The sequence below is a fragment of the Spermophilus citellus genome, assembly GCF_964194105.1.
Source record: "Spermophilus citellus genome assembly, chromosome: 2".
Taxonomy (NCBI): domain Eukaryota; kingdom Metazoa; phylum Chordata; class Mammalia; order Rodentia; family Sciuridae; genus Spermophilus; species Spermophilus citellus.
Window position 1 is genome coordinate 22951393 of NC_138183.1, and position 27369 is coordinate 22978761.

At 36.9% G+C, this 27369-nt stretch overlaps 1 protein-coding gene and 1 long non-coding RNA gene across 6 annotated transcripts in view; one reads left to right on the forward strand and one right to left on the reverse strand.

Annotated features, from left to right (window-relative positions):
• LOC308642952 overlaps window positions 1–27369 on the reverse strand; it is a 1001730-nt gene that overhangs the window by 368904 nt on the left and 605457 nt on the right. The gene's annotated exons all lie outside the window — the stretch shown is intronic.
• LPAR1 (lysophosphatidic acid receptor 1) overlaps window positions 1–27369 on the forward strand; it is a 146565-nt gene that overhangs the window by 22600 nt on the left and 96596 nt on the right. The gene's annotated exons all lie outside the window — the stretch shown is intronic.

Consider the following 27369-nt stretch of genomic DNA (forward strand, 5'->3'; position numbering starts at 1 on the left):
GCCTCTGGGAACTTGGGAATGGACCAGCTCCCACTCCTGCCTGTGTCTTCTTCTCTCTTCATCCCATTTAGTGTCAAAGTAACTCAGTAAAAATGTTTCATTGACCATTTGAATTGAGGGCCCAAAATTACAAATTCTTACCTGATTCAAGGATCAGGAACCTTGTTGAATACCATTTCTCTAGGAGTAAGAATCTGCCCAGGTTTCATGTTTAAATATGTTATATACAAGAGAATCATTATAAAACATGTAATCCTTGTTGTGTGCTGAAGTGTGTGTCCCCAATATTTATATGTTGAAAGCCTAGCCTATATGTGTTTGTGTTTGGGTATAGGGTTTTTAGGAGGTTATTAACATTAAGTGGGGTCATAAGAGTGGGGCCCTAATTTGGTAATTGATAGTTTTAAAAGAAGAAGGAGCTGTCTCTATACATGTGTACTAAAAGACTATGTGAGCACACAGTAAGAGACCTGCTACCTGCAAGCCAGGAGGAGTCCTCACCAGAAACCTGCCATGCTGGCATCCCTGACCTTGAATTTTCAGTCACTAGAACTATGTATATTAAGTAGTTTGTTATGGCAGTCTAAGCTGATTAATACCATGTTTTATTAATTTTGATTGGAAAGAAGTGCATTAATTCTGGCCAGTGGCTGTCATGGTAGATGCTTATGGCCTATTTTGGGATTATTCTGATATATGGGGAACGCATAAGATCACTTACCTGCCTGTCTCTTCTTCTTTCTTCATTCCATTTAGTGTCAAAATAACTCAGTAAAAATGTTTCATTAAAAACATTTAAAATATGAAACTGTTTAACTTCTTTGAAAATATTTTATGTGAAATGCTGCTTAATACAAAAATCTTTTGAAACCATATTATGACAACATTTAAATAAACCCATTCATATTTGCAGTTCACTAGTGAATAAATTTTTCATTTAATGTTGGTTTTATAGCCTGTTTCCATTATGGTCTGTTTCTTCCTAGAGGTAACATATGTTTTTGTTTCCATGGTCATTTTTTAAAACCCACTGTTGTATATGTCAATTTCTGAATTATATATTTAATACCCTTATAATCCATTAAGTTGTTTATTTTATTTTATTTTTTTATTGGTTGTTCACAACATTACAAAGCTCTTGACATATCATATTTCATACATTAGATTGAAGTGGGTTATGAACCCCCAATTTTACCCCAAATGCAGATTGCAGAATCACGTCGGTTACACATCCACAATTTTACATAATGCCCTATTAGTAATTGTTGTATTCTGCTGCCTTTCCTATCCCCTACTATCCCCCCTCCCCTCCCCTCCCATCTTCTCTCTCTACCCCATCTACTGTAATTCATTTCTCTCCTTGTTTATTTTCCCATTCCCCTCACAACCTCTTATATGTAATTTTGTATAGCAATGAAGGTCTCCCTTCATTTCCATGCAATTTCCCTTTTCTCTCCCTTTCCCTCCCATCTCATATCTCTGTTTAATGTTAATCTTTTCTTCCTGCTCTTCCTCCCTGCTCTGTTCATAGTTGCTCTCATTATATCAAAGAAGACATTTGGTATTTGTTTTTTAGGGATTGGCTAGCTTCACTAAGCATAATCTGCTCTAGTGCCATCCATTTCCCTGCAAATTCTATGATTTTGTCATTTTTTATTGCTGCATAGTACTCCATTGTGTATAGATGCCACATTTTTTTTATCCATTCATCTATTGAAGGGCATCTGGGTTGGTTCCACAGTCTAGCTATTGTGAATTGTGCTGCTATGAACATCGATGTGGCAGTATCCCTATAGCATGCTCTTTTAAGGTCTTCAGGGAATAGTCCGAGAAGGGCAATAGCAGGCTCAAATGGTGGTTCCATTCCCAGCTTTCCCAGGAATCTCCAAACTGCTTTCTAAATTGGCCGCACCAATTTGCAGTCCCACCAGCAATGTACAAGAGTACCCTTTTCTCCACATCCTCGCCAGCACTTGTTGTTGTTTGACTTCATAGTGGCTGCCAATCTTACTGGAGTGAGATGGTATCTTAGGGTAGTTTTGATTTGCATTTCCTTGACTGCTAGAGATGGTGAGCATTTTTTCATGTACTTGTTGATTGATTGTATATCCTCCTCTGAGAAGTGTCTGTTCAGGTCCTTGGCCCATTTGTTGATTGGGTTATTTGTTATCTTATTGTCTAATTTTTTGAGTTCTTTGTATACTCTGGATATTAGGGCTCTATCTGAAGTGTGAGGAGTAAAAATTTGTTCCCAGGATGTAGGCTCCCTATTTACCTCTCTTATTGTTTCTCTTGCTGAGAAAAAACTTTTTAGTTTAAGGAAGTCCTATTTGTTGATTCTTGTTATTAACTCTTGTGCTATGGGCGTCCTTTTAAGGAATTTGGAGCCCGACCCCACAATCTGTAGATCGGACCCAACTTTTTCTTCTATCAGACGCAGAGTCTCTGATTTGATATCAAGCTCCTTGATCCATTTTGAGTTAACTTTTGTGCATGGCGAGAGAAAGGGATTCAGTTTCATTTTGTTGCATATGGATTTCCAGTTTTCCCAACACCATTTGTTGAAGATGCTATCCTTCCTCCATTGAATGCTTTTAGCCCTTTTATCAAATATAAGATAGTTGTAAGTTTGTGGATTAGTCTCTGTGTCCTCTATTCTATACCATTTGTCCACCCGCCTGTTTTGGTACCAGTACCATGCTGTTTTTGTCACTATTGCTCTGTAATATAGTTTGAAATCTGGTATCGCTATACCGCCTGATTCACACTTCCTGCTTACAATTGCTTTTGCTATTCTGGGTCTTTTATTTTTCCATATGAATTTCATGATTGCTTTATCTATTTCTACAAGAAATGCTGTTGGGATTTTGATTGACATTGCATTAAACCTATAGAGAACTTTTGGTAATATCGCCATTTTGATAATGTTAGTTCCGCCTATCCATGAACAGGGTATATTTTTCCATCTTCTAAGATCTTCTTCTACTTCTCCCTTTAGGGTTCAGTAGTTTTCATTGTATAGGTCTTTCACCTCTTTTGTTAGGTTGATTCCCAAGTATTTTATTTTTTTTGAGGATATTGTGAATGGAGTGTTTTTCCTCATTTCCGTTTCAGAAGTTTTGTCGCTGATATACAGAAATGCCTTTGATTTATGTGTGTTGATTTTATATCCTGCCACTTTGCTGAATTCATTTATTAGTTCTAGTAGTTTCTTTGTAGACCCTTTTGGGTCTTCTAGGTATAGAATCATGTCATCTGCAAATAGTGATAATTTAAGTTCTTCTTTTCCTATTTTTATGCCTTTAATTTCTTTTGTCTGTCTAATTGCTCTGGCCAGTGTTTCGAGAACAATATTGAATAGAAGTGGTGATAGAGGGCATCCCTGTCTTGTTCCAGATTTTAGAGGGAATGCCTTTAACTTTTGTCCATTCAGAATGATGCTAGCTTGAGGCTTAGCATAGATAGCTGTTACAATGTCAAGGTAAGTTCCTGTTATCCCTAGTTTTTCTAATGTTTTGAACATAAAGGGATGCTGTACTTTGTTGAATGCTTTCTCTGCGTCTATCGAGATGATCATATGGTTCTTATCTTTAAGTCTATTGATGTGGTGAATAACATTTATTGATTTTCGTATATTGAACCAGCCTTGCATCCCAGGGATGAATCCTACTTGATCATGGTGCACAATTTTTTTGATGTGCCTTTGTATCTGATTCGCCAGAATTTTATTGAGGATTTTTGCATCTAGGTTCATCAGAGATATTGGTCTGTAGTTTTCTTTCTTTGAGGTGTCTTTGTCTGGTTTCGGAATCAGGGTGATGTTGGCCTCATAGAATGAATTTGGAAGAGCTCCTTCTTTTTCTATTTCCTGAAATAACTTGAAAAGTATTGGTATTAATTCTTCTTTAACGGTTTTGTAAAACTCCGCTGTATACCCATCCGGTCCTGGACTTTTCTTGGTTGGTAGTCTTTTGATGGCTTCTTGAATTTCATCCATTGATATTGGTCTGTTCAAATTGTGTGTATCCTCCTGACTCAGTCTGGGCAAATCATATGACTTAAGAAATTTATCGATGTCTTCACTATCTTCTATTTTATTGGAATATAGGTTTTCAAAATAATTTCTAATTGTCTTCTGTATTTCTGTAGCATCTGTTGTGATATTGCCTTTTTCATCCCATATGTTAGTAATTTGAGTTCTCTCTCTTCTTCTCTTCGTTAGCATGGCTAAAGGTCTGTCGATCTTATTTATTTTTTCGAAGAACCAACTTTTAGTTTTGTTAATTTTTTCAATAGTTTCTTTTGTTTCAATTTCATTGATTTCCACTCTGATTTTAATTATTTCTTGCCTTCTGCTACATTTGCTGTTGTTTTGCTCTTTCTTTTCTAGGGCTTTGAGATGAAGTGTGAGCTCATTTATTTGTTGGTTTTTTCTTTTTTTGAGGAATGACCACCAGGCGATGAATTTTCCTCTTAAAACTGCTTTCATTGTGTCCCATAGATTCCGATATGTTGTGTCTGTATTTTCATTTATCTCTAAGAATTTTTTGATTTCCTCCTTTATGTCTTCTGTAACCCATTGATCATTCAGTAACATATTGTTCATTTTCCATGTGATGTAGGATTTTTCCTTCCTTCTTTTATCATTGATTTCCAGTTTCATTCCATTATGATCAGATAAAATGCATGGTATTATCTCCACCCCTTTATATTTACTGAGGGTTGCCCTATGGCATAATATATGGTCTATTTTTGAGAAGGATACATGTGCTGCTGAGAAAAAAGTATATCCATTTGATGATGGTTGATATATTCTATATATGTCAGTTAAGTCTAGGTTATTGATTTTGATATTGAGTTCTATAGTTTCTTTATTCAACTTTTGTTTGGAGGATCTGTCCAATGGTGAGAGAGGTGTGTTGAAGTCACCCATAATTATTGTGTTGTAGTCTATTTGATTCTTGAACTTGAGGAGAATTTGTTTTATGAATGTCGCAGCACCATTATTTGGTGCATAAATATTGATAATTGTTATGTCTTGTTGGTGAATGGTTCCTTTTAACAGTATATAATGTCCTTCTTTATCCCTTTTGATTAACTTAGTCTTGAAGTCAATTTTATTCGATATGAGGATGGCCACCCCTGCTTGCTTACGCGGACCGTGTTCGTGGTATATTTTTTCCCATCCTTTCACCTTCAGCCTGTGTATGTCTTTTCCAATCAGATGTGTCTCTTGGAGGCAGCATATTGTTGGATTTGTTTTTTTAATCCAAGATACCAGCCTATGTCGCTTTATTGGAGAGTATAAGCCATTAACATTCAGAGTTACTATTGATATATGGTTTGTACTTCCATCCATGTTTGATTATTTATCCTTTTTTTAAAAAAAATTTAGTTTGTTTCTCCATGATTATCTTTCCCCTCGCCCTCTGTCTTTACCGAGGCACTTCCCACTGATGGTTTTGATTATTGTTTTTCATTTCTTCCTCGTGTAGTGTTTTGCTCAAAATGCTTTGCCATGCTGGTTTTCTGGCTGCAAATTCTTTTAACTTTTGTTCATCATGAAAGATTTTTATTTCGTTGTCATACCTGAAGCTTAATTTTGCTGGATACAGAATTCTTGGTTGGCATCCATTGTCTTTCAGTGTTTGAAATACATTGTTCCATGACCTTCTTGCTTTCAGTGTCTGTGATGAAAAATCCGTTGTTAACCTTATTGGTTTACCCCTGAATGTAATCTGTCTCCCTTCTCTTGTAGCTTTTAATATTTTCTGTTTGTTCTGTATATTGGATATCTTCATAACAATGTGTCTTGGCGTTGGTCTACTGTGATTTTGTGTGCTCGGTGTCCTGTATGCATCTTCAATTTGTATATCTGTTTCCTTTTTTATTTCTGGAAAGTTTTCTGTAATTATTTCATTCAGCAGGTTACTCATTCCCTTGGTTTGAATCTCTGTACCTTCTTCTATCCCGATGACTCGTAAGTTTGGTTTTTTAATGTTATCCCATAACTATTGGATGTTTTTCTCGTGATTTTTTTTTCTGTTTCTTTTTTTTTTAATTGGATGTTCACAACATTACAAAGCTCATGACAAATCATATTTCATAGATTAGAATCAATTGGGTTATGAACTCCCATTTTTTCCCCAAATACAGATTGCAGAATCACATCGGTTACACATCACATTTTTACATACTGCCATATTAGTGACTGTTGTATTCTGCTACCTTTCCTATCCTCTACTATCCCCCCTCCCCTCTCCTCCCCTCTTTTCTCTCTACCCCATCTGCTGTAATTCATTTCCCTTTATGTTTTGTTATCCCATTCCCCTTGTAAACTCTTATATGTAATTTTGTATAACAATGAGGGTCTCCCTCCATTTCCATGTGATTTCCCTTTTTTTTCTCCCTTTCCCTCCCGCCTCATGTCTCTGTTTAATGCTAATCTTTTCTTCCTGCTCATCCTCCCTGTTCTGTTCTTAGTTGCTCTCATTATATCAAAGAAGACATTTGGTATTTGTTTTTTAGGGATTGGCTAGCTTCACTAAGCATAATCTGCTCTAGTGCCATCCATTTCCCTGCAAATTCCGTGATTTTGTCATTTTTTAGTGCTGTGTAATACTCCATGGTGTATAAATGCCACATTTTTTTTATCCATTCATCTATTGAAGGGCATCTGGGTTGATTCCACAGTCTAGCAATTGTGAATTGTGCTGCTATGAACATCGATGTGGCAGTATCCCTGTAGTGTGCTCTTTTATGGTCTTCAGGGAATAGTCCGAGTAGGGCAATAGCTGGGTCAAATGGTGGTTCCATTCCCAGCTTTCCCAGGAATCTCCATACTGCTTTCCAAATTGGCCGCACCCGTTTGCAGTTCCACCAGCAATGTACAAGAGTACCCTTTTCCCCACATCCTCGCCAGCACTTGTTGTTGTTTGACTTCATCATGGCTGCCAATCTTACTGGGGTGAGGTGGTATCTTAGGGTGGTTTTGATTTGCATTTCCTTGACTGCTAGAGATGGTGAGCATTTTTTCATGTACTTGTTGATTGATTGTGTGTCCTCCTCTGTGAAGTGTTTGTTCATGTCCTTGGCCCATTTGTTGATTGGGTTGTTTGTTTTCTTATTGTCTAATTTTTTGAGTTCTTTGTATACTCTGGATATTAGGGCTCTATCTGAAGTGTGAGGAGTAAAAATTTGTTCCCAGGATGTAGGCTCCCTATTTACCTCTCTTATTGTTTCTCTTGCTGAGAAAAAACTTTTCAGTTTAAGAAAGTCCCATTTGTTGATTCTTGTTATTAACTCTTGTGCTATGGGTGTCCTATTAAGGGATTTTGAGCCCGTCCCCACAATCTGTAGATCGGAGCCAACTTTTTCTTCTATCAGACGGAGAGTCTCTGATTTGATATCTAGCTCCTTTATCCACTTTGAGTTGACTTTTGTGCATGGCGAGAGGAGGGGATTCAGTTTCATTTTGTTGCATATGGATTTCCAGTTTTCCCAACACCATTTGTTGAAGATGCTATCCTTTCTCCATTGCATGTTTTTTTCTCGTGATTTTTTACCAGCCTTTCTGAGTTGGCTAGACTCTTTTCAAGATGATATATTTTGTCTTCATTATCTGACGTTCTGGCTTCTACTTGCTCCACTCTGTTAGTGATACTCTCAATTGAGTTTTTAATTTGGTTTATCATTTCCTTCATTTCTAGAATTATTGTTTGATTATTTTTTATAATCTCTATCTCCTGATAAAGATGCTTAACTTCTTCTTTTATCTGTTTATGTAATTCATTCTCAATGTGTTCTTTCGCTGCTTGAATTTGCTGTCTTGTATCCTCTTTAAGGTTCCATTCCATCTGTCTAAGGTGTTCCTTGAGTTCTTTATATGACCATTTTTATGATGACTCTAGGTCCTCCTGAATATTTAGGCTGTCCTGCATTGTTTGTACTCCTTTTCTTCCTTGCTTTTTGAAGCTGCTCATGTTACTTCTTGTTCTGTTTGACTGCTGAGTTACTGTTTACTCCTATAAATTTATTTGATGCTTGGGACGAAAGGTATTAGAAGGGAAGGGAAGAAGTCACTAAAGAGAATGAGAGCAAGCAGGTAGAATTCAAGGAAGGGGGGATAAGATAATTGAAAAGAAATGAAAAGACAAAAGAAGAAAAAAAAATGGAAATAAAAAAAGAAAAAAATTAAAAAAAATAATAAAAAAAATTAAAATTAAAACTGGAAGAAAAAAAATTTTAAAAAATTGTAAAAAACCTTTAAGTTGTTAAACTGTTCAATCATTGTCCTATTTTTGGACATTGAGTTTTATTTTCCCTTTCCTTAATATCTTAAAAAATTGCATCCCACAGCTTTCCATGCAATTTTCATTTTTTATTGGTATATATTAATTATGTAGCATAGTGGGGTGTATTGTGGCATATTTATATGTGCATATAATATATTTTGACCAATTTCACTCCTCATTACCTTCCCTTCCTCTATTCTTTCCCCTTCTTCTATACTAATAGTCTCCCTTCTACATTCATCATGTTTCCCCCTGCATATCATTTTCTTATTCTAAGAATGAAATCACCAATTTGAGAGTAATATCATTCGGTTTTTATCTAGAATTATATATAATTTTTTTTTTTTTGCTGTGCTTAGAATTAAACTTTGTCCCCTGTGCTTGTCAGATCAGCATCAAGGTTCTTAGAAAAGTAACATATGTTCATTGTAGAAAATGAAAATATAAAGAAAAAAAACAACTATCACCTAGAGATAGCCTTTGTCAAGTTTATGGGATATTTAAAAAAAATTTGTGTACATTTTATGTAGTTGAAATCCTACTGGGTACAGTCAGAATTCTACTTGAAGGCAATCTTAATTCCACTCACTGCCTTGCTAAACTGAACACCTTTGTGTACAAGACATTTTCTGCATTTCAGGCGATTCTGTAGAGCAGGTCCCTGGTAACAGAATTTGCTGCTTCAAACTGCACAATTATTTTTTACGGCTAGTGATGGAAATAATGAAATTGATTTCTAAAATAATGATAACACTTTATATTTCATACAGAGAGTTTGAGAAAAATTGAGGATAGAAATTAGTATGAGTGAAAAGTAGATTTGTAGAAAGTAGAAACTGACTGGAGCAACAGAAAAGTTTAATAATGATCAGTCCTGTATGACACTGAGCAGGGTTTTTAGACCTCCCTGGTAGATGGTCTCTGCTGTGTGAGACCCTCTACTCACCAAGTTTTGCATCCTGAGAGCATCATCTCAAGCCTCCTTAGGTCTTGTGACCTTTGAATGTACTGCCTTTAATATGCCATTAATAGTTTGGTTTTTAGCTGCATTTATTTATCAGCAGACTTTTTCTGGTGGAATGCTTCCTGAAATAATGGGTCAATTACTAGAAAATGGAGCAAGTACCCTAATGATGGATAGCAAAGAATTAACACTGCAAGTATATTTATATCTCTTCTTGATAGTGTGTCTTCATATTAGTCCCATAAACTTTATTTTCTTCCAGATGCCATTAGTGTTGCATCCAGGGAGGGACCACTTCGGTGCTTTGGAGAAATAAAAACTTCCTTAAGGGGTAATCTATCATTTTACCCTTTACTAGGGGTGGTCACATGTAATATACTTAAATTTGACATCCAAATAATGAGCACTTATTAGATCCTGGACCCTGGAGATACAAGGATGAGTAAGATGGAGCTCTTTCTTTAAAAATCCAACACTAGGAGTGAGGACTAAATGAAAGTACTATTCTGTACATGTAGTGTTAAAAATTAGGTGTAAAGAATGGGAAGTTATACTCCATGTATGTATAGTATGTTAAAACATACTCTACTGTCATGTATATCTAAAAAGAACAAATAAAAAAGAAAAAGTTAGTTAGAAGTTAGTTAGATGTGTATTTTTTGTAATGAAATTGTAATGAAATTTAATAATCCCAAGAATGTAATGAAATTTAAAAATCCCAAGAAGGAAATGAAAAAAGAGGAAGTGAGGGTGAATTTAAGCAAAGATCAAGACTGTGTGTCCACCTTAGGATCATAGCCATGTATTAGAAAAGAGTCAAACATTTTGTTGTCCTTTAAAGTAGCTGATGTGAAGAGTCTATTGTGTGATCCAGAGAGCCCATGAGGGTAAGGACTAAACAGGAGGCATGACAGTGCTGAGAGGAGATGGTTGTTTTTTTTTTTTTTTCAATCAAATGTCTTCAAACATTAGATATTTTCCAGTAATAATCAGTGTCTCCAAATAACCTTACAGTGAATGTAACAGTAGAGTTAAAAAAAAAAAAAGTAGAGTTGTTTAGTATAGTTCATGGCATAATGCCAAAGCTTATCTCAGAATAGCAGTCCTGAGAGCCAAAGTAAGACAGTTCAGACAAGTAGTTCTCTGCTGACTCTGTTTAAGCAGAGACATTCCACATTCCTTGTAGAATGATGGCCAGATACCTTTCAGGATGTTGCCCAGGAATACTACTTCTCCCAAAAGAATATTTTTGCTAATTACTGAGTAGCAGTGCGTTCAGGGTTATGTAACTTGAAACTGCATCCTTTCTTTGTTGTCAGGTTAAGTGTGCGTCTATATGCTTCAAGTGTCAGTTCCACTGAGGGTAGCAGGAACCAGGATCAGCAATGACCACAGGTATTTGGGTTAAAGGAGTAACTGCAGGCATATTTAGGTATCTTTTACTTCAAAGGGTAGAAGGACGATAAATGAAGGCCCTAACGTTTTATGCCTTTGGCCGGAGTTTGCAAAATTGTCTATGTGCTAAATAAATTTGGATTTGTATACATTTTATTTGTTCCAGTCAAGGTTTTTAAAAGATAACAGAGAGAGGCAGGTATTATGATTAGCCACAGTGCAAGCATAGTTTCTATATCACACAAGTTTAAGATCTGTTTTCACAAGACACTTTATGTATTTGTGATACCTGGTTAATCCCTGTGGGTATCTGTGACACCTTCCTGTGTGTGGCCACAGTATATAATGAAAAGAATGTGTACGTTTCTCTTAGAGGCAGCAAAGAAAAGGCAGTGATGAATCTGGGTGGGGAGAAGAGTCATAAAGGCTTCATTGAGAGGTAATTCTCAGGCTGGAGCTGAAAGAATGAGTAGGTGTTTCCTGGGCATAGAATTTGGACATGGGAGGGTATCCAGGAAGAGGTGAATACATGTGCAGAGATAATCATGTGGATCAGAATTACACGTCAGGGAGTTCTGAGTAGATCCAGGGTGCTGCGGTGGAAGCAGGATGTACTGGAGGTGTGCTGTTCTTGAGGAGGGTGTATTCGAAGCAACAGAAGCAATGAAGAATTTACAGCAGATCATTGCCATGCTAGGGTTCTGTTTCAGGAAGACTATTTTCCATAAAGCCAAGAGAAATGGTTGCAGGTGAAAAGGCCTAGAAAATCTTTTTCTTTTTTTAAGTTATTTATAAAAACATTTTTTCCTCTAAGTGGTTTTCTAAGTATAAAAATTTATATTATCTTGTTTTAGAATACTTGCATAAAGTTAAATAGAAGATATAGCAATGAAGAGAAAGGTGAAATGTCAGTTCTTTGAAATTGTTTTTGCTTATAAAAGTGATAAATGCTTAAGCCCAGTATCCCAGAAAAAATTCAGCCAATTGAAAAAATTATCCACAGTTATGTTTTGAAAGATATCTACAACAGTTTTTCCCAGTTAAATATGTTTGCTTTTAAATCCAAAATTAAAGAGCTTCCAACAATTTGTTATCATTTTTCTTTGTATTGCAAGTCAGGAATTAAAGAAGGACTCTTTTGGTACCACCCAGCGGTCCCTAATTACTAGGTGGACTCCATTGAAATAATGAGGGGACATGGATTTTTATAGTCTTTTCTGCATCTATTGAGATGATGTTGGGTTTGTTTTTTTTTAATTTTCATTTACAAATTATAAATGCATGGGCTGGGGATGTGGCTCAATTGATAACGCACTCTCCTGGCAAGCACGGGGCACTGGGTTCGATCCTCAGCACCACATAAAAATAAAAAAATAAAGATGTTGTGTCCACTGAAAACTGAAAAATAAATATTAAAAATAATTCTCTCTCTCTTTCTCTCTCTCTCTCTCTCTCTCTCTCTCAAAAAATTATAAATGCATGCATTTGTAGGGTACAGTGTGGTGTTTTGATATATATGTATACAATTTGAAATGATTAAATCAAGCCAATTAACATCTATACCTGACTTAACCTGAGACATTTTAAATTATCTCTAATTTTGAAATATATAATACATGTTGTTATTGACTATAGCCGCCCTGCTGTGTGGTGGATCTGAAAACCTATTCCTCCTGTCCATCTGAAACTTGATATGCTTTGATCAACAACTCCCCATTCCCTCCCTTCCTAATCTCCAGCTTCCTGTAACCATCATTCTATGGTCCACCTCATGGGTTCAGGGTTTTTAGATTCCACTTGTAAGGGGAATCATGCAGTGCTGGAATATCTTAAGAGATATTATTAGGGCCTGAATTAAGGCAGTGAGAATGGGTTTAGAGAAGCAGAGATGAAAGTTATTTAGAAGGAAGAATTGATATACTTTAGCATTGGGTAGATAAGGTAGGTGGGGGAGAGGGAAGAGTAATGTGAGTACATGGTGTGACAGGACATGGGAAGTGTTTTAGTTTGCTAGAGCTGCTACAAAATTCTACAGATGGGGTGGTTTAAATAACAGTGTATTTTCTTACAATTCTAGAGTTTGGAAGATCAGGGTATGGGGAGAGTTGAAGAAACCAATCCTGAGGCCTCTCTCCTTGCCATATAGGTGACCGTCTTTTCCCTGTGTCTTCACATGGTCTTCCCTCCATACATGTCTGGTTCCAAATTTCTCATCATCAGGACCCCAGCTATATTGGATTAGGGTTCACCCTAAAGACTCATTTTAACTTAATTACCACTTTAAAGCTAATTAAGTCCAAAGATGTCACATTTGAGGTATCAGGAGTTAGGGCTTGAATATAAGAATTTCTGAGGGATATAGTTCAGCCTATGGTAGGAAAGATGAAGAATTGATACACATTGAGTTTGAAGTGCCTGGGGATATACAGGGAGATGATTCTAGAATGCATTTAGATATGTGAGAACATAGCACAGGAAAGAGCTCCAGATTTGGTATTTAAAACCGTAGGAATGGTTGTCTTGGCCAGTACTAGCCAACCTTAGCTTATTTTATGATTGGGGGTGGGGTTGGTTTTTGAAACATAATATGTGCAGGGTTTCCACTTCAGACCATTTGCCCCAGTCATTGATAGACAGGCCAGGGCAGCCAACTTGGTGATTCTAATGTGCTTCCAAGGTTGATAGGACTTGTCTGTATTGACTACAGTGTGTAAACTATTCAAGGAATCTGTAAGAATGGTCCAGATCATTCAAGTGGTGGGTTGTGGGAGAGAGAAGGAGCAGGAGTGAGCTTTGAGTGAGCTTTACCTGACATCCACTGCCTTCTCCATGATGGACATTTCAAGAGGGGCAATGTGAGGAATGGAAAAGAGCAGAGGGAAATGACAACATTAGGACTGGGGATGTAGCTCAGAGGTAGAGCGTTTGCCTAGTGTGCTCAAGGCCCTGGGTTTGATCCCCAGCACCCAAACAAACAAGCACTAGCATGATGGAAATTAATGGCTGCTATTGTGGACTCAGCTGAGTTTGAATGCATTTCTTGATAGTGACAGCTTTACCTTGTCTTAAAGTTTTCTCTGTAGGGCCTTTGGAGGCTGTGAGTGGGAACAAAACAGGCAGATTGGCATTTAATTGGGATGGTGTTATCAAAAGGCAGATATAGGTTGGACATTGTTAGAACAGAGGTTGGATAGGGTGAGGAACAGGGAGACACTGTATGGGTGGGAGGCTGCATAATTTGATGTCCAAGGGCAGATATAGTGTATGTGAGTGCAAACAGCTGTACGGAAGTTTATTTCCAGTTAGGGGGATTCTGAAGTGTCATGGGACAATTCTGGGTGATGAGGGGCTAAGTTGAATACTCAGTTCAGGAAATAACTGAGAAGATAGACTGTGGGATATGTTGAAATTGCCCTTGGTAGTGACTTGCTTGATAGCTGAGTTTTTTTTTGGAGGGGGGAATGAGAGGTAGAGAAGATTTATTAGATAACTCTGGAGGTCCCTTCCGATAAAATGTTGTCTTATTATCTTTTGGGTCACTGCTGTTCCCTCCCCTGCAATACTTTTTTTTTTTTAAATCAGAAGAGAGCAATCTGAAAATAACCATGTGACAATCCCATTTTTATTGATCCTCTTGTAATTGTAAATGTTTGACAGATTATGGCCGCTCTAAATGCCTTGGGAATCCATTAATGCATGTTTCATAGAGTTCAAACAGGGTCAAGGAGTACATTGGTCAGAAAATGCTTTTCTCTTACTGTCTCTACCACACAGCTGCCTTCTGAGCCCATAATAGGCAATTAGGACAGGAAGTAAAGGAGTTGCTTAAGTTCTTTTTAAGGTAACATTAATTGGATTCATCTTTTACCACATGGTGAGGGTCATGGTTGTTCCATGTACCATTTTGGGTTTGGCATTTAACCTCTTTATTGTGGATTGGTTGATCATGGGCTTTTTTGGATTTAGTTTTGTGGCAGGATGTTTTGTCTGCAGTTTGTATTGTATTTGGAACTGGAATGAAATATAGTTTTTAAAACTAGGACCCCAAACAAAAGAAAGGATTGTATGAGCACACTTTGCATTTGTATTAGAGTGTGTTCTTGTATGAGGGAATAACTAATTCTTACCCTGGAATGGAAAAAAAAATGTCGCTTCAATTTTTTGTTCTCATTGCAACAAATGCAGATATCAACTACTTGATTTTGAGTTTGCTTATTTGGAGAGATTGTTTTCTAAGTCACAAAAAGTTTAGTCTTGACATAAAAATATTTGAAAATTGAACTGTAAGAATAATGCTCTAGAATTTTCATAAAGCTACGCCAAACCCATTGTTGAGCCTTATACAGTTACAGGAATTCCCCTTTCTGTTGCTTGTGGTTTCCTTCCATCTTCCTCTCTCCTCTTTCTTCTCTTTTGTCAGATTCCTCCATATGAATTAGTATCTAAGTTTTTAATCACTTGCCTCAAAGCAAGTGAATAATCACTTGAGGTGATTCATTTCCCCAAACGCTGCCCCATCTAATACTGCCCTTCTCATCCTACTACATCCCAGGTATTGTCCTCTTCTTGAAAGGACAAGTTTGAACTGGAATGAAAAGATATGATGACCAGTGCTTTGTTCTAATCCCAGCTGTTCCATCAATTGTAGTCATTGGATTGTTCTGGTCACTTCCTTTCTGCTTTATGAACTGGCAGGAGGTTGAGTGTATTTGTGTCTGTTAAGGCAATAATAATTTGGCAAGCATGGGGTATTGGTTCTTTCCCTTTACTGTGCATCAGAATCACCAGAGAGATGTGTACTTAAAATGATGAGTTGTGTCTGCTTATTCAGCTTCTGATTCAAGTAATCTTGGGAAGGATCCAGGATAATGCTGTTATTTTTTATTTAAGAGTACTGGAGATTGTACCCAAGCCTTGCACATGCCAGGTGAGAGCTCCACCACTGAGCTATATCCCCAGCTCTTTTTGTATTTTTTGTTTTGAGAAAGCGTCTCACTGAGTTGCTGAGGCTGGCCTCAAATTTTCGATCCCCCCACCTCACCCTCTCAAGTAGTTGGGATTACACAGAACAAAACATATTCAGTGAACTACTGGTGTGTCATATTTTTTTTTTGAGAAAGAATGGGAACTTCAGTTTTGATATTTTTTTCATCTCATGTTAATAGCATTTTACAAAGTTGGAACCTTTTGAAAAAATTGTTGCTTCAAAGAATAGACTTTATTTTGTTATAATATGTTCTCTAACCTCTTTATATCTGGAAACTAAGAGTGAACGAGGCATTCATTTTATATTTCATTTTAGGTTCCATCCTTTATGAATAGAATGGATAAACTTAGTGTTCTCAACTATTGGAAAAAAGTTGGAAAGGATCTGTGAAGTAGGAACTTTGCCAAAGAGGAATGAAAGAGTTAACATCTATGCCTTCATTGGCCTGCTAAACCTTGACATGTTTGATGGATTCATTTTGGTTACAGAAGAGCAGCTGGGTCCCCTTGATGGGCTATTCAGTTGGGATTGTTTGAAATAGAGAGGGAGTTTGTAGCACATGACCTGCCCAAGGACTTCATGGCTAGCCTTGGAAGGTAGTAAGCTTCCTGTTATTGAAATGATATGCCAGATACTCCAGAACTGAGATTCTGCAGGGATTAAAGCATTGGATAAGAAGTAAAACTGGATGACCTCAGAAGTTTCCTTCCAATTATGAAATGCTATAAACTTGATGAACATGATATGTAGTTTTAGGACACTATAAGAATCCAAGGCTTAACTAAGACTAGTGAAACTGTAGACAGTCTATTGATTATTAAAATCAAACACAGATGCACACCCACCACATACATGTATACACACAAATGATAAATGCCAGGATAGTTTTTGATAGCCTTTGAAGTTTATTATTTGCAGGTGTGGAAGCTCTTAAGTTTTGGTTTGTAATGTTTCTAGAAGTGAAGTGTTCTCTTGAACTGTCTTTGATGATTTGGTGTTTTTACATTGTGTCTGTTGTGAATTTGGAAAGCATAGCAAAATCACTTCTTTAAGGATCAGAAGAATGCTGGATAAAATAAATGGAGTTTTCTCCTAATATTGATATTCTTGTTCTTTGGCTAAGGATCTGCCTTCAGAGGTCTGTTTCTGGAAGGAGAGGGAAAGTCATGACATTTTGTGTAAACCCAACTAGGAGATGTGAGGTTTCCCTATCATTAGCTAATAATATATATTTAAAGTCAGATGAAGTGTTTCTTGGACTGAATTTTTGTTCCTGAATAAATTAGAGATTAAAATCTGTGGTTTCCAGTTCAAGGATATTGTACCAAAAAAAAATGTATATCTAATGTGGGTTTTAATGTTGTTAAGAAGAGAAATGGCACCAGCCAAACAGGACCAGCCTTGCCTCCTTTTTCTTGGTTGCATTGCTTCTTTTCCCTTATCTTGAAAGGCCATGGTAAATGTTGACTTTTCCCCCTGTAATTACCAATGATTGTAAATTTTAATGTGCTTTAAGATAGGTCATTTTAGCTTCTACCTTATTTTCCTGGTCCTTTTGCTTCCACTGCTGGGGTTTCTAAGAATCAAAATTGAGGCCAGATGTGCATCAACTTCCAGAAATCCTGACTGGCCCTCTTGTTCTCTCTCTCCCCAGATATTAATGCAAGAAGGAAACTGGGACACCAGGGACAGCCACTGTTAACATTCTTCTGTAATTTCTGCCTCTTATTCTTCTGCAGGTTCTTTATGAGCTCTCCATGTGTTTTTGTTCTGAGTTTTAAAATTCTAACATTTAAAGGCAGTGCTTTCCCATAACATTGGAAGTCACTGAAAACAGTGTGTAAAGATATGTTGATACACTGCACATTTGCTTTCAATTTTGATTAATTTAAAGTGGTTTTTTTTTCTTACACAAAATTTTACCCATAATTCCAAGCTCAACTACCTATCTTCTTGTGTCCACATACATGTGGACATTTTTTCCTAGTTGTGAAATGACAAATGAAAATGCAAACTACATAAACAATAAAAGTAACAAATGAAAATTTGTAAAATATAATTATAAATCATATAACTTAATCTCCATAATAAAGCCTTTGTTAATATTTTTAAATACTCATTTTCCTATTTGTATTTATATGTATAATTTGCTTAGTCATCCCATTCGAAATTATAAGTAAAAATCATCCAAATATTCACAAACTAGAAATATGAGCAGTTAACATTTTGCTATATGTTCCTTCATATTTCAAACACACATACAAACATATGCTAAGTATTATTTTCTATTAGTTTGAAACAACTTTTCTTACTATAAAAGTGATACATGGGGTTGGGGATATAGTCCAGTGGTAGAGCCTAGCATGCATGAGACCCGGGATTTGATCCCTAATATTGCAACAATAGTAACAAAAAGTGATTTGTAAAATATAAAAGCATAAATAAAAAGTGGACTAAATATTTTCACTCAAACACAAGCCAGCTATTTTTTTAACCAATTCTTCTGTATGTGTGCAATTATGCCTGTAAACCCACACTTCTAAAAAGATAAAAATGACATGAGTGTAAAAATTCAGTGTGGATTTTTAAAAATGTTTTTGTTTTTGGATGAGGATTCATGTCTACCACCAATCCTGGGACATTACCTATTATTTCTTTAGGTTAAAATAATAACCTGTTGGTTCTCTGGTTTTGGATCTCCATTTAGATGTTTATGAGTCTTTCCCACTATCATTCCTGTCTCTGAATCTCACTTTCAGGTTTCTTCTCTGTCCCTGTTCTCTGTCCTGTGTCATTTCTTGGTAGCAATGATCTATTCACTAATTATCTCTTCAGTTGCACTTCATCAGCTGTATCAGTCACCCTTTGAGTTTATAACTTGAAATGCCATGTTTTTCATTTCTAGAAAGGGTTTAGATCTTTTTAGAATTTGTGTGATCATTTTAAATATTGTCACCCTTTTTAATGTCCTCTTTTATTTTAAACATAGTAAAACATTTTCCTTTTCTAGTCTTTCTGACCATTCCTACATCTATAGACTTTATAGGTTTGATTCTGCTGTTTGTTGTCTCTGATTATTTGTATATATTGGCTTGTTTCTAAAAGTTTGTGACATCCTGTCCCCCATGTGAGTTCATCTTTCTAGGAACTTTTTCTCTGGCAATTCTTCCAGAAGTTAATGTGAGCCAGTTAGGAAAGAACATATTTGCTTCTGCTTCAACCCATGTCCACATCAGTTTAAATACTCAGCTTGAGCGTTTTTGGTGGCTATACATAAGTATGAATTCAGGTCCTCAGTTCATTAAGGGCAGGTGTCTAGATACAGATTTACAGGAGAGACTTCTTTGTACCTTGATCCAAGTCTGAGGCAGTTAAGTTTCCTTACCCTCTGCCTGTATGACAGATCAGTATTTTCCTTCTAGTTTACCTATTGACATCCCAGCTCTTTGCAGGGATCTTTGATTTGACTTTCATTTTCCCCCTGTAAACACTGAAATGCAAAGTTATCTGGGATTGGTTTATTACCATGGGCCAGATTCAGTACTCGTTTCTTGGTTGATGCCTTGACATGTTTTGCTCTTTAGAAGATGCATTCCTTTCACCAGCTGTGGCTAAGCATTTGCAAAGATAGGAGTGTGCATGCCTGTGTGTGTGTTGTCTGTAAATGCACACCCAGTAGTTTTTAGATGCTTGTGTATGGGAGGGGCTTTCAGGGGATTTTGCCCTTAGTATTCCTAGAAAAGAAGTCTACATGTGACTTTTTAAAAAGCAGAACATATTTCATCCTCATTATTTATCAAGTAATCCCCTTTCTTGAAACTTTAAAGTTGCTTTCAATTTCACTGTTTCAGTTTTGCATTGAATGCCCTCCTATAGATATGCTTGCATAAGTTGCTGATTACCTCCTCTTAATAAATATCTTCAAAGTACCATTGCTAGGTCAAAGGGTATGCTTATTCAGTGTTTGATAGATATTGCCAGAGTCACCCTAAGGAAACAGGATGGTTGTTCCACATTGACCACAGCTCAAAAGTCCTCTTTTCCACCAAGAATTTTACATTTAGAAAAAATATCAATATGTTGGAGGAAATGGCATTTTAGTTTTTAAGTTTAGATTTTTTAAGAAGTTAAGCACAATTTTTCCCCTATGCTCATTGGCCATTTGTATTTCTTTTATAAATTTCCTTTTTGTGTTTCTCAATCATTTTCTATTAGGATGTGCATTGTTAAGCAGTTTGCTTAAGCTGTATTTAATATTAACTATTTAATATTAATTTAGTTCTTGTTTTAAAATTTTTTAAGGTATTAACAGTATATTATGTTACATAAGGCATTTTTCCAGTTGTACATTTTCTCCCCTCCTCCAAGATGTAAAGATTGTTTAGGTAGTTACCTTTATTACCATTTTTGCTTTAGTCTTATACTAAAATAGTCCCATCTCATTCTAAGATTATATAGATGATCTATTATGTTTTCTTCTAGATCTCTTAATACTTATTTTTCTATCTAATTCTAATGCATAGAAGGTTTATTTATATGATATAAAGTTTTATCTCATGCCACGGACCACTGTGGATTTAGTTGAGTTGCTTCCCTGTGTACGTATGATTTGGATAAAGCCAGATTATTTGGGGGATTGTAACTTTTGAAAATAGAATTGGGCTGGAATGGGCAGTGTGGATATTTATACAGGCAAGGATGAACTCCAAATTCATGGCCAAAAGGGCTGATGTCAAGGTGGGAGAAATGAGTTAAAGGATTTGTTAAGGAAGAAAGTTAACTAATGCTTTCCCATTTTAGTGTCATTTCCCCACCAACTTGTATGTGTTTCCTTTCCTTCCTGCTGGCCATTGGGAATGGATTGTGTGGTGTGACTGGGAAGGTTCCTTCATTGTGAGGGTATGCAGTGACTTGACAAAGCTGGGGAGACTGGCCAGCACTTTGTGTCTTGTATAGTGTGGCCTTGGCATGTATGAATGAATGGAGATTCACTGGTCAGGAAGTAGCTAAGGCAGGTTTAATACTTATGCTTTGGGGTAAATCAGTTGTTTAGTTCATTTCCCATTCCTAGTGATCATAGGCCTTCATTCCTCCTCTTGTTATTCAACAGACCTTGAACACTGTTGTCAGTTTTGCTGAGCAGTAAGATAAAAAGATATTTATGGTGCTAACCTTATCCTCAAGAAACTCAGTCTAGTAGTTGCCTCATAAATGAATAGGGTTTAGTGTGCTGAATGTTATCACTGCTGTACAAGGTGCACATGGGAGGATGCAGCCTCCTCCCTGTTGGTGGTGATGGGTGCCTGTGGCAATGAAGAAGGAGGCATCTGAAATTTCAGCTTGGTGAAATTTCAAACAGAGAAAATAGAAGAGCATGTTGTTTTCTAGGAACTCCAATTTTGTTGTGAATGCTGGAAGCCTTGATGAATGAGACAGAAGCCAGGTTGGGGGAGGTCTTATGAAGTATACAAAGGAATCTAAAGTTTGTTTCCTCTCTCCTAACTCTTAACAGTGGAAAGGATTGCCTCAGTTATTTGCTAGATCTTCATGGGAGGTTAAGTTGAAGAGTGATAGAGAAATGAAATAGAGTAGAGATAGAAATCCTTGCAATTGTTCAAGAGAGGTTACCTGAACTAAATAAGTGACAGTGGAGGTGTGGGAGAGAGAATGAATTTGAATCTGTTGAAAAGTATAGTCAGTGAGATTTAATGATATATTCAGTGTAAGAAAATAACAAGTTGGACTTGGGATATCTTTAAATTTGAGGTCCTTAAGTCCTTAGCTTAGGTCAATTGGAGTATTGGAATATATTCTGGAGTGATAGGGATGCATATTTAAAAATCATCTGTCCCTGTCTGTGAAATTCACTGGCATAGTTAAGACTGGCTAGGGAGAGAGAGCATAAGGACTGTAGAAAAGGGTCCACTTAGGTGGACCAACATTTCCCAATTGCTGGAAGAAGAGAATCCTGCAAAGAAGCTTGAGAAAACTTTCGGAGAGTTGGATAAGAATCAAAGGAACATGGTTTCATGAGCAGAGAAAGTTTAGAGAATGATTAATGATGTATGATACTACTAAAAGGTCAAATAAGATAAGGACAGAGAAATGTCCTTATTTAAAGGAAAATCATCTGTCCTTACAGTTTTGAGGGACTAGGGGCAGAAACTATGGTGTATCGTGTAAGTCTGCAAAAACAATAAACCCAATTTCGTCAATGTTTTTGCTTTGAAACAGAATGGGGGAGGGTAGGAAGCGTAGGAAGAGAAAGAAGAAGTTGAGGTCAGGGAAGTATTTTTTTTTAAATAGGAATTTTAGCATGTTTATATTCTGACGGTGGGAACAGAGGAGAATGAAAAGCTAAAGTCCCAAAATTGAGAATAATTAAATGAAGTAAAGTGTAGTCCAAAATTAATTATGGCTACTTGAGGACTAGGGTGGATGGAAGAAGTGCTTTGCAAAGTCAATGGTGGCCAAAATAGGTCACTGTGACTATCATGGGAGGATCCATGTTTTTGAGGGAAGCATTACATAAATGTTTATGGTACAAAGAACTATGACAGCTGTCTACTAGGTAAATGGTAGAGCTTTGATTAGACCTGCATAGAACAACTAGTTTGGTGTTTTCCCCAAAGTCTGAATTGTTGGGGTAAACTTTATTAAAATAATTAATATATTCCAGTGCTACTAACAGTGTATGAAAATTACATGTTGGTTTGAACAGTGGTCAAAGATTATGTAAATAACTTGAGTTATTAACTGCTTAGCTTGACTTAATTCTTGTTTCCATTAGCTCCTTGTCTTTGTGGTCCACGTGAGTCTGAGACACAGCCATAGGTTTGGGGAGAGAATTCATAAGGTACATGGCTCTAGCATCTCATCTTCACCCATAAAGACAGGTTTGGATCTCATGCTCTAGCTCTGTAGGATGGAGTTCTTGGGAAGGAGGGAGCTCCTGATCCTACCACACTGCATTGGCACTGGATAGATTCTGTCCATTCTGGATTGCTCCACAATTTTAGTCTCTGAGTCTATATAGTGGTTTGCTGTACTCATCCTCCTTCCTCCAAAGAGAAGGAATTTTCCTTGCAGGTAGGAAAATTCTTTAAGACATCCTCAGTGATTTCTATGTGTTTATAACTCTTATGTAGCCCTTTCTCTTTTGGTTTGTGTTTCCTTCTATTAAGAAAGTTACATATGGTGTCCCTAAAGGATGAGTTCCAGTATCATTCTTGTGCCACTCTGCTGGTCTCATTTGTGCCAGCCTTTACTTGAGATGTGAGTACCTTTGGACTCTGTCTTACCCCAGAGTGTTTTGGCTTGCTTGCTAAACTCCAGGTCTTGAGGCAGCTATAATCCTTCCCCCTTGACTGAATCTCTGGTTTAAATACTTTCCTGTTGATTCCCCAGTACTAAAGGATTCCGTCTCAAAGGGCTCCTGATGACCTGCCTGGATTCCTTGATACCTTCATCTAGATATTCAAATTAGGCTTGTTGTAACCAACACTTCTATGTTAGAAATCACACATCCATAGTGCTTTAGGCTTTGGATGAACACATCGTTTTAGGGCATGGCCCTCTTTATGGATAGTTATGATTGCTTTTTTCTATTAGCAGGAAAATTCTTCTTATCTCTGTTTATGGTTTTAGGTCCCTTGATTTATCCTGACTTTGATTAGGATTAATATAAAACCTACCTATCTACCTCTCAAAAAGTAGTGGACATCGCACTATGTTCATCCTCACTGCCCCCATTGCTAGTTTACCTCCTGTAATGGTTTTCCCATTTTTAAAGATAAATTTGTTCAGAAATTGGTTTTCACACTGAGTTATACTTCTGGTTTTGTGTGATGAACTTTGGCATCCCATGAGTGGTGTCTGGTAAAATTACATGATTATTTTTCAAATAATCTATCTTTTTCAAAGATAGCTAGAGTTCCTATACATGGACTGTATTATTTAGAGTATAGATTGAGGTGGTTTAGGTACATGGTTGAAAACTGGTTTCTCAAGGAAAGTATACATATGAATATGTAATTAAAATTCTATCCCTTTTTAAATAAAAATATAAATGGTTTTGTATTTATATTTTATAAATGACCATGTTAAAATTGCTTTGGGAATTGAGTATTCCTGCAGGAGTTGTTACTATTGTTAATCAGTTGAGACACCAATGTTATTATATAAAGAGAACTACAAACCTAAAGGAAAGGAAGTTCAAAGCAAGATTTTTTTTTGAGGTACTGGTATTGAACCCAGGTGTACTCTACTATAAGCTATCTCCCTAGCCTTATTTTATTTTGAGACAGGGTCTTGTTGTGTTGCCCAGGCTGGCCTTGAACTTGCAATCCTCCTGCCTTAACTTTCCAAGGTGCTGGAACTACAGGGGTGCACCACTGTGCCTGGCCCTAAGTCAGAACTTTTAAAGGAAACATTATTTTTATGTAAATAAAATATTTAATTTCCAAACAAGTTTAGCATATATCAAAAACTAAGTCTTATTCTGCATTTGATGGCTACATTCCTATGAGTTTTTATGTAGAAATTTCTATCCAGCATATTTTAGTTATCTAATAATATAACCTTTGAGAAACAGTGTCTTATTTTTAAGACAGAATCCTGAATGGGCTTTTTGCCTCTTTGCTGAATCAGGAACTTTCCCTGACTTTATTTGGAGTGGAAGGAAGCCAGTGGTTAGTTTTAAGTGTCAAAGATATCTTCAAGCACGATCAACTTTTTAACTTCTTGTTTCTGTGTCATTTCAGGAAATAATATGCAGCTTTCCCTACACGTGATGCTTAACATAGAATAGCAGTGGAAGAGTTCAGGAATGAGGCTAAAAGAAAGGGAGACACACACATGTCCTTGGTGTTTTCTTAAGCTCATCATAACAGGCCCAGGTCTATTAGCTACTTGGATGCTATTTCTGGGTGTGGTGTGATGTTGGAGGTCTCATTACATACACTTTTCCTTTTTTCTGAGACCATTTTATTTCAATCCCTTTATGTCCCGACTGTAATGTCATGACTGTCATATTTGTAAGGTTCTGTCTTGATACTGTGCATCTCTGTATGTCTAGTTTTGAACAAATATCACATTACCTCATTGCAAGTCTTCACATAAGCCCTGCTCTCTGTAAATCAAGTCCTCTCCTTCTGCTCTCTCAATTTGTCTTGGCTATTTTGGTCTGTAGCAGTTTCATCTGAAGCGTAGGATTAGGTTGGACTATAGACTGTCTTGAGTTTTGAATATAGATAACGATTTTGATTGCAAATGACAGTTTTGACTCTTCTACCCTTCACGTGTTATCTGTTGTTGTCTTATTGAATGAATTAACTTGTCTGTTAATAGGGATAATAGTGTCATTCTTGTTATTTCTGACATTAATGAAAATATTCTTGTTGAGAAGCCTATTCCTTTTTATGAGTATTATTTAGAACAGCTCAGTATTTCCATGTGATTGGTTTTAACATTAAAAAACAGAAAACACAACTTTTTAAAAAGGGTTAATTATCAGCTTATTAACATCTTAGTGTTTACATTGTTCTAGATACATTTTATTTAGATTTAATTCTGACTGCAAAATGACAGCTCCCTGGAGACTACGTTTTGATGGAGAGATAATAGTACTTCTGTTTTAATTGAAGTTTTCTTCCACTTCATAGTTTTTATGGATAGGATTCCAGGGCTGTCAAGAGAAATTTTTATTTATTTTTTAGTACTGGGGATTAAATCCAGGATTAATTCTCATTCTATCACTGAGCTACATCTCAGCCCTTTTTATTTAAATTAAGTTGCCCAGGCTGGCCTCAAACTTGCCATCTTCCTGCCTCAGCTTCCCAAGACACTGGGGTTACAGGCATGTGCCACCGTGCTCATCTCAATAGAAATTTTTGTAATGATCGCAATGTTCTGTTTCTACACTGTCTACTTAGGTGAGTAACTGTCATGTTGGACAGTGCAGGCCTTGACTTTGGAGTTAAGCTAGGCTCCACTTACTGGCAGTGGAATTCCCACCATGTTTCAAAGCCTTTCTCTTTGGGGCAGGTACAGCTCCACACTGGCACACACCCACAGGAGTGGTGCAGCACTGGCTGGGTTGCAGCTCACTTGGCTGGGTGTCCTTGGGCAGGAGTGACCAACAGTGTTGACAAGGATGATGTCCCATGATCACCTCAGAGGCTCTGTGCCCCGACTTCTGAAACAGGAGAAAAATCTTGTCCTGTTCCTCAAAGAAGGCCCCTAATCAAAGTGAGGCTCATTGCTTCCTGAGTTATAAGTTAATACTAAGAGACATAGTTAGTGACAAGGATAGTCTTCCTGTTAGAATTCTTCCGGTACACAGCAAATCCTCTAGAAATGGACTTTTCTTCTCCCACATTCAGGAGGTCATGAACCAACCAATGGATGACTTATTCTGCTTACTTATTTATGAGAAAACTTCTTTGCTCAGAACTTCTGAAAGTGACGGGAAAATTGGGAGTGGGGTTATAGTGATGTAATAGACTAATGTTTGTGACCTCCCAAAATTCCTATGTTGAAATCCCTTTCCCCAAGGTAATATTATTAGGAGGTGAGGCCTTTGGGAAGTGATGAGGTCACAAATGGGGTTTTTGCCCTCATTAAAGAGATCCCAGAGAGTTCTCTACCCTTTGTTGTAGTTGTGAGGATACAATGAGAAGATGGCCATCTGCAACCCGAAAGAGGGCCTTCACCAGAACCCAACTTTGCTGGTACCCTGAATTTAGACTTCCAGCTGCAGAACTGTGATAAATAAATGCTTGTTGTTTAAGCCATACAGTCAATAATACATTGTCAGATCAACTAAAGCAAATCGACAGCTGTCAGGCTCTTTCAGAAAGCAGAGCTGCACAGTGTGATGGTCCTGCTTTTTTGTTTTTGTTTTTTGGTCCCCATATTCTGGAAAATGAGGTAGAGTGGGGGAGGTCCGACTCTCCTACCTTCAGGGTGTTCTTTTTCAGCAAGCAATTATTGAACACTAATTGCTTTTAATTCCTCTCCATCGGCACTTACTTAATAGCTATCACTCCCAGGTTCTTATGAACCTGCTGGATGTTCTCAGTTTCAGAGCCATTTTGTGTTTTTATCTGTGTGTGTGTGTGTGTGTGTGTGTGTGTGTGTGTGTGTATTTTACCTGGAAATTGAAGTCCGTTTATCCTCATTTGCAGTTTAACCACAGCTTTTGATCCTAGTGAACCTTCTCTGGGTTGAACTGAGTTCAAAGATTTTAGACTTCAGTGTTTCTTAAGAGGATTGCTACAGCCACCCAGAGAATAATGTATTGTGTAAATTGTCTTTTGACAGATCATATTTCATTTGCAAGTGATATAAAGCCCTCCTTTGTCCACATCCCTCTGTCTTTTAAACTTGTAGTTTAACAATTTTAATGATGAAAACAACAATAAAACCTTAGTATAGATTGGATATTGCCTTTTCAGTTGAACTATGATATGATCTTATGCTCATGAACAATAAGTGGATTTAGGAAGTCAGTTCTTTTGTTCAAGGAGAGCTTGCTGTTGACTTTGGGCAAACTAAAGCTGTTGCTTTTGGCAACAAGCTACTGTTAAGATGGACAGCATCGATAGGCTTCGTTCTTCAGGTCAGGTCATAAAGTGATGTGGTGGGCACATTTTGTCACTCTCTTAATCCTGTGGGACACATGCTGGGATGAAGTCCTGTTCAAAAATAACATCTTCTCAGGCACCTCA